We start from the raw sequence: 13,419 nt of genomic DNA, 5'->3' as shown, positions 1-13,419 counted from the left end.
ACCATTCGTGACACCTGTCACAAGATATAGCACGTTTCTTATCAGAATCAATTTGTTCCGCGGCAGCAAGAGGTTCACTACAACAAACACAAATAATATCATCTCCATTAGGAGGAAGATTCCTCGACTCAGCCGACATTCTTACTTACTGACTTATAAGTCTAATAAACATAAACATATGTGAGCTCCATCCAGTATATCTCATCAACACCAACGCAACAGTCCGTATCACTCGTTTCTTCCCGCATGACACGACAAAAATAGTGTAACATTTTAGACAATAAAATAATCCTACAGCTGGGTTCGCCATCTTGAAGCGAAACAATTTACACTAGTTCGATTCTATGGCTGGGTAGCCATCTTGTAAAGTAACACTTTCGATAATTAGAATTCTGACTGCGTACGCCATCTTGAAAAGCGCTACCTTGCGTCTTATATTACCTTGAATTTGTATCCGTAGCTGACATTGAGGAAACGAAGGAAAAGAAAGAAAAAAAACATTGGGTCGCCGTTATTCCTTCTTACACTATAATTTATAGACCAGTAAACACAACGCTACTTACTCCAGATTCTTGTACACTACTTGCGTTGTCAATGCTAAGGAAAAGACGAGGAAAAGAAGAAAAAAATCATTTAGGATAACACCATATATCTTGCATCTCTGTTTATTTAACTTTCCTTGTAATAAACGCATAACAAAAGACTCTCATTGACATTTATGATCGTGGATAGCTAGATTCAGGAAAAAAAATCTTTATATTCCGTTTAAGTTCCTCAAACCTTTTAACGCCAACACCACTCAAAGATAAATAACCATATGAATTAAGCCACACTGTACTAACAGTAAGAGAGTTGTTTACATTTCTAGACAATAGCACAAAATCCTTGGTAGGCTACTTCACCAAAGGAAATTTATCGATTACATTACCACTCGTGAACATCTCCTTGCAAAGAGAGAGAGACCTACGGCTGCGTCGATTAACCTTCCCCCTTTTAGCACATAACTTCTCCACTTCACCCGCATCCAACTGCTAAGAGGGCATTTCCCTCGACATTTACTATTAGCAGCGGCGGTAATAACATTAAACTCTGTAGCACATTATGGGGAATACAAAACCAGCCAGTGAAATTAGACTCGACTTCTGACACTCCCGCATTGAAGTACGAGTGGTATCGTACACCCACCGTCTTAACGTGCTTCACTGATCTAGTGAGCAACATCACAATCAAACGTAACGGAACAACTCGAGAATACAAACTTTGGGTGCGGCGACTTAATGCTTAGATTGTAGATTATATAGATATACATATGTATATAGTTATTGATAAACAATACGGAATGCCCGCTGCTAGACAGACATGAACTAGCCATCGCTAATCAATCTTTAATTTATCAAATAGAATGCCTGAGAGAATAGACAATACGGAATACCTGTTGCTAACATACATGTGCTAGATGGCAGCTAGTAATATATTATACATCTAGACAACTCCAAGAGATGATTTTATTCAGAGCAAGAGAGAAACGGCTTTGATATCAGACTACCCCGCTGGCGTATGATTCAACTTACTGGATAGAGACTCACTCTCGTTTACTCGGACATATTACGGACAAAACTCATTTCGGACAATATTACGGACATTGTAAACTGACTCGGATAATATATATATATATATACACACCAAGAAAGACTGAGAATTATTGAACGTATATTATTGTTTGTTCATAAGTAATCTGTAGTAAGATAGTGAACACACGAAGACATTGATATGACGTTAGATATTATATTTAACAATTTGGACAACTATAAATGGTGGACAATTTCTTCCGCAACTTCCCGGATGATACCAGTTTCTTCACAAGACGAAAAAAAAAGAAATAGACATATTTACCTAGTAGACAGTTACCAAAGCTCACCCGACCGTGGTTTCACTTTACGAATAGGGACACTGTGGAACACTGTGAAACAGCACTCCAGGGTGGCGACCGGTCCTGATGACTCCTCCAACATCTCACCATGTGTACAGCCATAACCTCGGCGTGGGTTGATCACACGACGACCCCTCCTGGGTTAATAGCAAAAGCATACGTTCCGCTACTATCTCCACCAGGTAAACAAACAATCACTGCAAAGCTGCTGCAATGTTCATCCTCACAACAGCGACCACAGTTAGACACATTAAATTCCAGAGAGGCAGGCTGAGCTGACAACAAGTAATATAGGACGAAGTCCCTTGCCAAGAAAATGTAGTAAGGGTGGACGGAAATTCACCACGTCAAGAGAAGGAGGCCATACATCAATCGAGTTCAGTCCCGGAGACAGCACAAAAGGGATTTCTGAACTTCAGCTTTCATCACATTAACAGTTAGGAAATATCGAACCAATCTCAGCCATGCTTCAAAACGCACAGGTCGAATATTTGAGTAAGTTCTCTTGTGATTCTTGTTTATACCCGCTAGCCTAGCATACCGTTCGACTGAAACAGCTTCTTTAAATATTATATTAAAGAACAGCCACTCACTGCATAGCTCACTGTAAATTAATATCCAAAATTATGGACAATCGTGCTTCTCACCACACCACGGCCATATTCGCAGTTCGTAGTACAAAGAAAAAGGTGAACCAGAGGGGGCTCTCCGCAGCCCTCTCACTTCCGGATTGGTCATTCCATACTACGCATCAAAGCGTAGAATGGAAATAACAGATTTTATAACAAAACAAATATAACTAAAGGAGAATAAAATTTATATAAACGAGCATTTATATATGCAGATTCATAATAATCCTTCCGTTTTACATGAAACACAAAATTTTAAATTATTTCAAACGATCCGAGCTACTCTCAAAAGCCGCTCAACGCAAACCATAGACATACAAAGGAAAGTAGCATACTACATCTACACGCACTAGTCCAATTGTCAACCATCTTGAATCCTTCATGAAAGTCGAGAATTGAAAAAAATATAATAAGAAATAATATTAGTTGAGAGCTGATTAAACATTTCCGCAAATATTCTCTTTGAGAAAAATGTAACGCTCAAAGAGGAACGTTACAGACTGACGTGAAGTTGCACCCCCAAAGTTTTTTTTTTTGCTTCTAGCGTCCGAACTATTGAAGCACTAATGTTGGGAGTTGGTGTTCTAAGAGGCACTAACGAAGCACTAACGTTTGCACTAGAAGAGATCATTGGCGGTTTTCAAATTGGAGGGAATTTGAGCCAATTAAAAATTCCCCAAGTATTTTTACGGGAGTTTCGTGACATGTAAGTGGCAATAGACACACTAATCATGAAGCACTAACGAAACTAGTCGAGTTTTTTGGAAGCAATAACGATTGCACTAGAAGATATAATTAGCGCTTTTGGAATTGCCGGGAATTTGGGCCAATTAAAACTTCCCTTTGTATTCCTTATGTTAGTTTCGTGATATGTAAGTGGCAATAGCCACACTAATTGTGAAGCACTAACGAAACTATTCGTGTTTTCTGGAAGCACTAACGATGCACTAACGATTGCACTAGGAATGATCGTTAGTGCTTTCTGGGGGGCTAACGTGAATTTGCCACCCCCAAAGTTTTTTCCTTCTAGCGTCCGAGCTATTGAAGCACTAGTGTTGGGAGTTGGTGTTCTAAGAAGCAATAACGATTGCACTAGAAGATAAAATTAGCGCTTTTGAAACTGGCGGGAATTTGAGCCAATTAAGAATTCCCCATATTTTCCTTATGGTAGTTTCGTTACATGTAAGTAGCAATACCCACATTAATTGTGAAGCACTAACGAAATTATTCGTGTTTTCTGGAAGCACTAACGATTGCACTAGGTTTAATCGTTAGTGCTTTCTGGGGAGTCTAACGTGAAGTTGCCCCTCCAAAGTTTTTTGCTTCTAGCGTCCGAACTATTGAAGCACTAATGTTGGGAGTTGGTGTTCTAAGGAGCACTAACGATTGCACTAGAAGGGATCATTAGCACTTTTGAGATTGGCGGGAATTTGAGCCAATGAAAAATTCTCCATGTATTTCTTATGGTAGTTTCGTGACATGTAAGTGGCAATAGCCACACTAATTGTGAAGCACTAGCGAAACTATTCGTGTTTTCTGCAAGCACTAATGATGCACTAACGATTGCAGTCGGTTTAATCGTTAGTTCTTTTTGGGGCTACCGTGGAGTTCCCCCCAAAGTTTTTTGCTTCCAGCGTCCGAATTATTGAAGCACTAATGTTGGGAGTTGGTGTTCTAAGAAGCACTAACGAAGCACTAACGATTGCACTAGAAGAGATCATTAGCGCTTTTGAAATTGGAGGGAATTTGAGCCAATTAATAATTTCCCATGTATTCCTTATGGTAGTTTCGTGACATGTAAGTGGCAATAGTCACACTAATTATGAATCACTAACGAAACTGTTCGTGTTTTCTGGAAGCACTAACGATGCACTAACTATTGCACGAGGTTTAATCATTAGCTGTTTCTGGGGGTGGTTACCGTGAATTTGCCCCCCCCCCCAGTATTTTGCTTCTAGCGTCCGAACTATTGAAGCACAAATGTTGGGATTTGATGTTCTAAGAAACACTTACGATTGCACTAGAATATATAATTAGCGCTTTTGAAATTGGAGGGAATTTAAGCCAATTATAAATTCCCCATTTATTGCTTATGGTAGTTTCGTGATATGTAAGTGGCAATAGCCACACTAATTATGAAGCACTAACGAAACTATTCGTGTTTTCTGGAAGCACTAACGACGCACTAACGATTGTACTAGGTTTAATCGTTAGTGCTTTCTGGGGGGCTAACATGAAGTTGGCCCTCCAAAAATTTTTTGTTTCTAGTGTCGGAACTATTAAAGCATTTATGTTGGGAGTTGGTGTTCTAGGGAGCACTAAAAGAGATCATTAGCGCTTTTGAAATTGGCGTGAATTTGAGCCATTTAAAAATTCCCCATGTATTCCTTATGGTAGTTTCATGATATGTAAGTGGCAATACCCGCATTAATTGTGAAGCACTAACGAAACTATTCATGTTTTCTGGAAGCACTAACGATGCACTAGGTTTAATCGTTAGTGCTTTGTGGGAGACTAACGTGAAGTTGCCCTTCCTCAATTTTTTTTTTTGCTTCTAGCGTCCGAACTATTGAAGCACTAATGCTGGGAGTTGGTGTTCTAAGGAGCACTAACGATTGCACTAGGGATCATTAGCACCTTTGATATTGGCGGGAATTTGAGCCAATGAAAAATTCCCCATGTATTCCTTATGGTAGTTCCGTGATATGTAAGTGGCAATACCCACACTAATTGTGAATAACTAACGAAACTATTCGTGTTTTCTGGAAGCACTAACGATTGCACTAGGTTTAATCGTTAGTGCTTTCTGTGAGGCTAACGTGAAGTTGCCCCCCCCAAGTTTTTTGGTTCTAGCGTCCAAATTATTGAAGGACTAATGTTGGGAGTTGGTGTTCTAAGAAGCACTAACGAAGCACTAACGATTGCACTAGAAGAGATGATTAGTGCTCAAATGGGGGGGGGGTAACTATCCGACGTATTTTCTTAGGGTTTGGGAATTTAATATAGCATTGATACTGAAATTATAAATGTGAACATAGATGGCAGCATATTTTGTTCTACTTATTTGGCGAAAGAAGCAGAAGACTTACAAATATTTTAATACGAACTTCAATCGTGCTTTGCAGTGTAAGATTTGTCTGAGTACAATGTTTAAAGTTTAAACATTTTCCTGTCTTTTTCTAATATAAAAATGTAAAAAATATCAAATACTCTCAGCCAATAACAAACGATTTTCGGATATTCGAAAGAAGCAATTGTTTCCTTAACGAACTGGCCACCTGGAATCTCTAACCAGGTAAAAAAATAGGGTATCCGTAGCTGGCGGAGAAAAATAAGCAAGTCACTAGTATTTCCATCCCATTGAATCGCGAACTTCTAAATACGGTTGGATTACTTGCCTCCTTGAGGTTCAAGGAAACAACCGTCGAGTTGATTTTAAGCCTCCACGGAGGCTAACACACCTAACTGGTCTTACCTATTGACGACTTTGCTATTCCTCTTGGTTTTACGGTTTATTTGGCATCATCTCATACTCGGGCTTAGCCCACCAGACGGTTTTCACTATGGCGGACAATGGCATCGATCAAGGCAAACGCACAATGAGCAAACATACTTTACCAAGTATCATCCCTGGTCCTCCTGGTTGCTCTACTAAGGTGGAAAAACGCAAGGTGCAGTCACAAACTATTTCAGGTCGTACCAGAAGCTCATCTCAAAGCTCTGTTACGTCTGTGGCTTCCCGCTCTTCCATCAAGCAAAGTTATTCTAACCGCTTGCAATTTTCACCACCTGCAAAGAAAGCACACACTGCATCAGATAGAATGGAGAACACTACGGATATGGAAACAGATTCTACTGCGGCTCCAGCTTTACCTCGCTCTTCATCACCATCAAGTTACTCGTTTCTGTTGACTAATTTTGATTCACGTTTCTCCACTGAGAAACAAGTTGCTATACAACTGCGCAAGTACCTTCCTCGTGCTTCACTCAAAGAAATAGTCAAGACTAGGAACGGCTTCATTTTCAAAACAGAAGATGCAAACTTGCTTAGCACTATAAAGAACAAAGTACCTATAGATACCTTCGGCAAAGATGCTAAACTTACCAACCTTAATGCATCTCAACGCAAGCAAATACCACCACCTCGCCGTCCTCCGCTCCTTTCCGTGGTGATTCGCGGTGTTGATCCTTCTTATAGCGATGACGAGATTCAGGAGGAACTTACCTACGAAGGACACACACTCCAGAAGGTTGTGCGAATTAGAAACGCTGCAGGCCCCACATACATGGTTCGAGTACTAACTCCTTCTCAAACCACCATTGATTCTCTTCTGACTAATGGAGCATACATTTATAACAGAAGACACAGAGTTGAACCTTCACGGTCACCAGCACCACTACCACTTCGATGCGAGAAATGTCAGACATATAATCAACATTCTACCGCAACATGCCCAAATACTACTGTTTGCGGCTACTGTTCTGGTGAACATTCCACTCGTACATGTCCAAATCTACAACAACCACCGAATTGTCACACTTGCCACGAACAACATCCGACATATAGTTACAAGTGCAAGGGTAAACCTGCCCCTACCGAGGCTCACCCTGAGTACGTGGCACCATTACATACATATAACTATTCTGCAGACGTTCCACAATCACTGGACTCTTCTATAACAGTGCGCAATATGCTTGCTTTTCTAACGCTCACTCTTCAAAATATCCAGCCATTTCATCGTTCGCATGTCTTAAAACAAATCACCCACGCAGCCAGAGAAATATTCCATGTTACATTTCATGCTACTTATTCTGGTCAAAATGTCTATTTTCACACATCACCTTTGGAAACTACTGTCTAACCTACTCATCATGGATATAGTCTTTCTATTTCTCAATATTAGATCCATTTGGCAGAATAAATCTTTATTCGAAGCGTTGTTACTGGAGGAAAGAGCTGCAGTGTTTATCCTTAACGAAACCTATCTCACTCCCTCTATGACTTGTCACTTTTCTGGATATACACTAATTCGACAAGATAATACTCTTCCTAGGAGGCGTGCAAATGGTGGAACAGCCGTGGGATTTTCTCCACGTATCCCATCACGACGACACTTTTGTAGGCTGCCAGATCTGCCTGAATATCTTATAATTACTTTATACTTTCGTAATATAGCCATAACTGTTGCCACTGTTTATATCAGACCTGGAAAGCCGCTACCTACTGCATTCGTGCAATACATTTCCGATAATTGTAAGAGATTCATAATTATGGCCGATTTCAACATGCACAGCAGATCACAAAGAGACAGAACTAACTTTCAAACCTTTGTCACAACTCACACGACTGGTATCATTCATGATCTTCCAAAACCCACTAGGCCTGAATCACAAAGCACACCAGATATTGTCATTACTTCTGCTAATCTCGTTTCGCAAATCCATATTGATGTTCTCGATCCATTAGGAAGTGACCATGTTCCGATCAAACTGCTCCTCCGTACTCACCATACGTCTCCCTCTCCAGAATTTCAGAGAACTAGCGTCCGTTTTGACAAAGCCAACTGGGAACAATACCGAACATATCTATCGGCAGCAATAGAGCCATTAAAACCTCCTACATCAGAAGTCGAACTGTATCATGACATTCATACCATCACAACTTCAATCCAAGAAGCAAGTTCACTTTACATACCAGTAACTACATCAACGCCTTATCGACCAACATTGCCACCAGAATATCTTACATTTATCACTCGCTCTCGACAGTTTTATCGAGACTATCAACGTACAAAAAATCCAGAATCACTCCGTCATCACCGGCAACTTCAGAGGATGGTCAAGAATTACATTTGTGCTTACAAGCTAAGGTGTTGGGTTAAAACCTGTAATTCACTCTCTGACGTCACTCATCCTAGCAAGTACTGGAAACGTTTTAATGCTCTTTGCGGAAAACATACTAAAACACCATATCCATTATTAAATGGTGACTTACCTATACAAACAGATTCCGCCAAAGCTGACGCTTTCGCTGATTTCCTCCAAGACATCTTCACACCACTCAGTTCCACATATTCATATAGACATCCAGCTGACACAGTCAATCCATCTTCTCCTTCATTACAACCTCATGCCCTTCATACTCTTCCGCAAAATGAACCTCTAACCGAGCCAATCACAGTTCAAGATATCAGTACAGTTGTTCGCAACAAAAGAAATAGTGCACCTGGCTTTGATACAATAACCTATCGCCATATAAAAGAAAGCCCGCTTATATTGCTTACTCTGTTAGCCACGATTTTTACTTTCATTCTGCGAACTGGCTATTTTCCTGTCACCTGGAAAACTTCTAAGACGTTAATGTTTCCAAAACCAAAGAAACCTCCTGCCAACTTATCATCCTACCGCCCAATTCAATTAACGTCTACTTTTAGTAAAATCCTAGAACGTATTCTCGTAAGACGTCTTCATGTATACATAGAAAGACGCCAGTTACTTCCCATACATCAAGCAGGATTTCGCCCAGGTTATTCGATCAACGATCAACTACTTCGCTTAACCACCATGGTTACACAACACTATAACTCGGTCAAACCATCATGTCTTGTATTATTTGACCTCGAGAAAGCATTTGACAGGGTATGGCACATCGCACTTATATACAAATTAGCTCATCTTCGATTTCCTGTTCCATATATACGACTGATATACAACTTTTTATTCGGCCGTCTGTCATATGTTTCAATAAATAACTGCCTCTCACATCCTATTTTCCTTCACTGTGGAGTACCTCAAGGATCGGCTTTGTCGCCACTTCTCTATCTTCTCTATGTTGCCGATATGCCTCCACTTCCTGATAAAATACACCTATTTCAATATGCCGACGACACTGCGTTTCTTGCCTTAGGACCTACTATCCAATCCATCAACACTGCTCTACAGTTAGCAATTAACAATTTTCTTCGCTGGTGCGACAAATGGCAGCTAACGATCAACGCCACAAAAACGCAGGCCATTGTCTTCATTCCTCCGAAACGAACATCAAGAGTCAGAAGAAATCCTAACTGCCTTTCACTACAAGTAGACCAAACTCCCATCCAGGCACGATCAACTGTAACTTACTTGGGGCTCACATTCGATAAACATCTCACTTGGAAACAACATCTTCAAACAGTCACAACTAAAGCATACAATAGACTTAACTTATTAAAAAGGCTCACCGCAACGTCCTGGGGACTAAAAGCGAACACAATTCTGAACACATACAAGGCATTTTTACGGCCTGTACTGACTTACGGAAACGTTGCATGGATTGCGGCCACCCGCAAAATTTATGAAAAGTTATTAGTATTAGAACGACATGCTTTCCGCATTGCATATCGAGTCAAATTGCCTAGTCCCACAGCAGACTTGTACAACCGAATTCAGTTTCCTACCCTTCAGTTTCATCTTGAAACTTTACGTCTCACATACATATGCTCTCGTTATAACACCCAACACCCTTTACTTCTGAATACTATGCACCACTTAGCTCTCCATCCTTCTCCATCTCGATATTGCCCTACACCGCTATCGTTACTCTATACTCTCTACTGCTACACTCTACCTCCTGACGCCTTAGACCAGGAACTCCTCATAGAGTATCAAGTTCATGACCATCTTCCACTCATATTTCCATCATTTGCACGCTGAATCCATCTTCTACTAACATAACTCCTATTGTCTACTTTGAAGCCTAGAGCAGCCCCTAGGCAAGAAGATGATTTCATCTGTCGAACTAACACTTTTAGTGTTGTGATGTGATAGCACGCCTCGCCTCACCCTTCATGCTCATTTCACAATCTATTTATCTATGGTATGCCTTCTCACCAGGTACTCATATTACTTTGATATATCAGTTGCTCCAGTTCAGGTTCGGAAAGATTCTTAGGACCTTAGCAATTATTATAATAAAGAACTTCTCTGAGACCGTCACAAAATCCCTTAAATCTTCTATTTACGTAACACTCTTCCCTAAGAGAGGGCGTAACCCTCTAAAAGGGTGCTAGTCATTATGACTAGCTATAAACAGACTGACTGACTGACTGACTGTTTCCTTAACCATGCCTATGAAAACGATGACTATACTGTTTTGAATTTTTGTAGAAGCAACTTGCAGCCGTGAGTGATTTCGCGGCTGTGTTTTTGCTTTAGTTTATTAATTACACTGATATAGGTGCAGTGATGCCAATTCAAGGGAAATTTTGGGTAAATTTTGGAGAAAAGGGAAATTACTTAAAATCTCTCAATGTTGCAGGGAAATTTGAACCTCTTCAACCATTTATAGATTGAATGTATTTACGTATCTGATTAATCTAATTAAAATTTAGTATAAATTTAACATCCTATTTGTTCCAAACATAATCCGTTGCCCATATTTCACATAAATTCTCACAAGTTATCTTGCTTTGCATTCGTTAATATTTATATGAACAAAAACACCAGAGGCGCAAAAAGTGCAGCCAAGTTCGTCAGCCTCAAAAAGTGTTGAGATGAGGATGGATGAGCCAAGTTCCTTGGCCACTGCATCTGAAAGGAACACCGGAACTTGGCGCGAGGTGTCTAACATATTCGAATACATTAAGATGTCTGTTCCTAGTTTCACGGCCGGGACATTTCAGCCCTAAGGCTAGTGGTGACCCCCAAATCCACCACGCTCACAAACACCATCCCTAAGGCTCGTTAACATCATTTACTTTGACACTTCGTGGAAGAATATAAGTTTTCCTTGTCTGGGTTTCGAACCAGCAATCTTACTTCAGTATACTGTATATGTGCCTTAGCGCCTTATCAAAGTTGATATTCCTAAGGTTGATGGTGGTCCCAAACCCACCACTATTCCTAAGGTTGGTATCTTAAGGAATACTATCACCACCACTATTCCCATTTTCCTTGACACCTCGCGCCAAGTTCCAGTGTTCCTTTCAGATGCAGTGGCCAAGGAACTTGGCTCATCCATCCTCATCTCAACACTTTTTGAGGCTGACGAACTTGGCTGCACTTTTTGCGCCTCTGGTGTTTTTGTTCATATTTCACTTCTTTTTGTAGTTCACCATGTGAATATCGTATATTGGGATTCTCAATTGTGGCTTATTGCTGGATTTAAATTCAAAATTGTACATTTTTAAAGGAGTCATAATGTGTTACATACAACATTAGTTCCCAAGGGCTCTCCCACCGGGAATCGAACCCAAGACCCTGTACAAGAAAGGCGCACATGCTAGCCACTAGAACGGCGGGGAGGATTTATTCTATTAAATATCTGTCAGAGAGTTATGTCCAAACGAGATTCCAATTCATTTACCCGAACTACAAAATCACGATCGCTAACATCTCATTTTTCATTACCTGAATACAAAGAGTATCAACAGGGCCCAAAACCCTTGATGCTGAATCCTCGCTGCTACATCACTAGACATAGCTGGTGTTTCAGTATACTTAGTTGTTCCCAGTGCGAAATTGCGGAGTTCATTACATGACGCGCATGTTGCGCAGTTTCATACTGCCTCGGGTTTTCCTTCCAATGGTATACACTTTTCAAATAGCTTGTAAACTTAATAATATTTGCCACCAACATATCCTAACTGTATATAAAACTACATGAACTGACATAAATTAAAGGGGTGATTCCGGTTGACGTGGAAAGTTGAAATGATGAAGGGGAATGAAGAATTTTCCCATGCTATTTATTTATTTATTTATTTATTTATTTTTTTACATATAATCTCATGTTTTAGGAACTTGGAATTGGAATAAAAAATTGAAATTTGGTATGCGTGTACGTTTTCATTAGTATTACCTAAGTAAATCAGTAAAAATAAAACATTCCAAATTTAGAGTGGTTTTATGGGGAACTGAAAAATCTTTCCCATGGTACGTATTTATATGGGACACCTTTTACACCTCAAAATTATACTGCACTTCCTGTAGGACTACAGTGATTAAATTTGACATGATTGTAGTTTTTCGGAACCAACCAACAGAAAAAATGCCAAAGTGAATATTTTTAATTTTTAGGGAGTCTAAAGGGGAGATGAAATTCCCCATGCTATTTAAATAGGCCTTTTTTTGGACTTATAATCTAATATTTTAGGTACTTGAAGTTGGAATATAAACGTGAAATTCGGTATGCTTCAACGTTTTCGTTAGTATTTCCTAAGTAAGTCAGTAAAAATGAAAATTTCCAAATTTAGAGTGGTTTTATGGGGTACAGAAAAACCAGAAATGGATTTTGGGGAATGTTATTTACGTATATTGGACGTCTTCTACTCCCCAAAATGTTTAGGCACTTCCGGCAGGATTAGAATGATGAAATTGGGCACGATTGTAGCCTTCCGGAACTAACCAACAGGAAAATTGCTAAAATTGAATATTTTTAATTTTTAAGGAGTCTAAAGGGAGATGAAAAATCACCATGTTATTTAAATAGGCGTTTTCCTGGAATACAAAATCTTATCTTTTAGATAGTTGAAATAGGAAAAGAAACTTGAAATTCGGGAATTGTAAGCTTAAGAGGTGTGAGGAAGTAGGCCGAGCAAAGGCGAGGGTGTAGGGGCGAACCCCCGGAGGGCAAATTCAGGAAATATGAAGAGCAAAGGCACGAAATTCACTGTTGATGAAAAGGCTGATACGTAAGAGATTCTCACACTGTTCACAGATAGAGACACGAAGTATCAAGAACATTTTTACATAACGACTGTGGTAACTATAATATAACTCGTGGTACCAATATATTTACAAAATCGGTTACATTTTGTTGCTAGTCTCACATAAATTCGAACAATTGGATTTCTCATTTCTTCCAAAACTTCATTAATTTTA

This window comes from Thermobia domestica, chromosome 3 (assembly GCF_964235325.1).
Source record: "Thermobia domestica chromosome 3, izTheDome1.hap1.1, whole genome shotgun sequence".
NCBI lineage: Eukaryota > Metazoa > Arthropoda > Insecta > Zygentoma > Lepismatidae > Thermobia > Thermobia domestica.
The sequence above is the reverse complement of the archived record's forward strand: the minus strand, read 5'-3'. Positions refer to the sequence as shown.